Raw genomic sequence first — 3,190 nt, forward strand, 5'->3', positions numbered from 1 at the left:
AAAATAATGGCTGATACCTCTTCTTGTCTAGAACTTCTAACCCCTCATAACTATCACATATGGAAGTCCCTGATGACACGCCTTCTCTAGTCAAAAGGGTTGCGGTCTTGTTTAGACGCAGTGCAACTAGTTTTAAAAATTCCTTTTGAGGTCATGTAACATAGGAACAAGATGGATGGGGCAATGGGGTTGATTGTTTTATAGTTATTTGATAGTCTACAGTTTCATCTTGATGGGTGCAATACCCCTCTAGCTATTTTAACCAAGCTTAACGACTTGTTTGGTATAGTGAATGAGTTTAGGGCACTTCAGATTGAAACAAATCTTACCTCGCTTGTACTAGATTCTTTTCCTTCCATTGAGGACTTATTGATGAAGTTCAAACAATAGAGATATTTATGACAAGGTTGTAGTAAAACCAAGACTGACACTGAGTGCATTTACTTGATTCTTTCTAAGCTTCATGGAAACTTTTAGATTTTTTCTTTTACCGTCCATTCTACCATGGATGCTTTGGGTACTAGATTTACCATGCCATCCTTTGAGGTGTTTTGTGATTGTTTTACTTAAGAGCAAGTTAAGATGTCTTAGTTGGATTCTCTCACAGGCTTACAGACTTATGCATTGGTAGCTTAGACATCTTTTGGGAAGAAAGAGAAGAAATAGAAGTCATGTCCTTCAGAGTTTCAGATTGATTCTAGCCCTCACATCTCTTCAAGCCTAGCTCCTTCTAAGGGGGATAAATCAAAGCTAGATAGACTGAAGTGTGCTTATTGTAATAAGCCCAATCATGATGAGTCACATTGATATGAAAAGAAGTTAGATGGCTATGCCAAATAGGTTTCAGATTTAACAACTCTCCTTCAAGGGAGCAACATTAATATTCCTTCTACTTCTCACATACCTTCTTCATCACCATCATTTCAGTCAGATGGTAAAGACATAGGAAAGGGTCATCCACTATGTAAACTACTACTCCACATTCTTCTAGATGGTTACTAGATTCAGGTACTTCACACCATATGACATCTTAGGATTTTTTCTCTTCTTTTGAGGCTTCTCCAAGTCCACATGTTTTGATGGGGAACAACATTTTTATGATTGTATGTGGGAAAGGTTTTATTGATGTTGATGATGGTACATTTCATGGTGTACTATGTGTTCCATCTTTGTCATGTAACCTTCTCTCTATTTATTAGATTACACACAGTGGGACAGGAAGACAACCGATTTTGCACAAGATTAAGTGCACATCAAAGATAGTGAGACAAGCAATATTGTTGCTATAGACACTGTTGATCATTCTTCCCACTTATACTCTTTCTCTCATTTTGGTCCACCATCTCCATTATCAAATACTAACTCTCCTTCTTTACAAGAGACTACTAAGGTGAAGTTGGGTCACTTGAACTTATATGTTGTTCCTAAGACTAGTGTTGTGACTTCCACACCTCCACTACTCATTTAGATTCCATAAATTGCATAGGATTACTCTTCAACATTGCCTAATATTGCAGCTCCAATCATTGAGTCACCTAGTACAATTGTTGAGGATATATTAGAGGACATACATCTCCTCTTAGATGACATATTCAACACACCTATTATCCCACCTCCATTGGAGATTCCATTTCAGGATTCTCGTGCATTTTCCTTTGAGCATCAACTAAGACTTCCAACTTCAACTTACATTCAAGGGTTTTATCTTCCTTGTCCAATGCCTTTGTTTCTTTTAGATTGGAGCCACATTACTCTATTCATCAATGCAAGAGTTCTACCATTTTGGGGGGACTATGGAGTCTCAATCCTCTATTATGGGGGGTTTCATTGTACTTATGGTTTTGAGAGAGTCCCTTGAGACATGTCATTTGTACTTTCCTTTCTATCTCTTTTTAGAGTAGGGTTTTTTTCCATCGGGTTTTCTCTATTTTTCTGTTTCATAGAGATTTGGTTGTGATTGGGTACCTCATCACACCTTGTTGTTGAGACCCAAGTTTTCTTTTAGCATTGTAGTTGCCTTGCTTTTTTCATGCATTATTTGTAGTTGCATTGTTGCTCATCTTAAGGGGGCATGTTAGAGTAAAGGAGTAATTTTATTTTATTTTATCAAATTACCTTTACTCCCTTCTTAAGATTTCCCTTTATTTACATGCATTCCCATTTAATAATTAAATATTAATTATTAAATGTCATTTACCACTTGGGGTTTCCCTTTTAGGTTTTATGATCTCCCTCTATAAGATTGATCAATTGTAAATTTCAATTTGTTATTTCAGTCTGATAATATATTCTTCCACATTTTCAGAGCCAAACCCTTACCTTCTCTTTGACTTTTATTCTCTGTGACAGGTTCTTGCATGCAGGTGTTCTTCGAGTTTTGTGGATTTGTATTGCTCAAATCCTTCATGGTATCAAAGCCAAATTTGTTGTAGCTTGTTCTTATTTGGAGAAAAAGAGGAACAAGGGTTTAGTGGATCAGATCTAACTATTTTTCAGGTATTTTGTCATGTGAAAATAGGGGGTCTTTAAATTTTGGAGCACTTTAAGGCCAAATAGACCCCATGATTGAATTTAAAGGACATTAAAACCCTTATTTCCATAAGACATGTGTCTATTTTGGCCAACTTTACATTCAAAGGTAATTTTTTTGCATATCAGGGTCATACAACCCTTGGCACATAAAATGAGGCAGAAAAAATAATTTTGCAATTAAAAAAGTATTAAAAATACCGTTGCAATTATCAAACCGCCTATTATTTATCTTTAACCACCAATGGTCACCATGTTCGCATGAATGTTGATGCTATGGGGGAGTATTGCAAAACATTCTTATGATGTATTTATAACTATGTTTGTCATTGATGACAACATAATAATAAGTTTGTAAAAGACTGATAGGACAACATACTGTAATTTCTATTTTGAGGACATTATATTACTTATTTTCTTATGTGCATGTGATGTCCCCAGAGTGGGCCCCTAACGGAAGGTGACGTAGGTCTGTCCGTGCGGTTTGTCGCTACCATGTGTCCGGGGTCCTCACCAGCGAGGCTATCTTGGGGTTGCCCCCTTAACGCGGGGAGGTGCCGTTTACTAACAGTCCAGGCTTTTGGTACAACGGTTATAGGGGCCCACTCTGGGGACATCACAGCCCACCACGCTCCGCGGGTCTCGACCTCGAGACCTCCGG

The sequence above is a fragment of the Cupressus sempervirens genome, chromosome 7 (assembly GCF_028749045.1).
Source record: "Cupressus sempervirens isolate cs-2001-9-10 chromosome 7, ASM2874904v1, whole genome shotgun sequence".
NCBI lineage: Eukaryota > Viridiplantae > Streptophyta > Pinopsida > Cupressales > Cupressaceae > Cupressus > Cupressus sempervirens.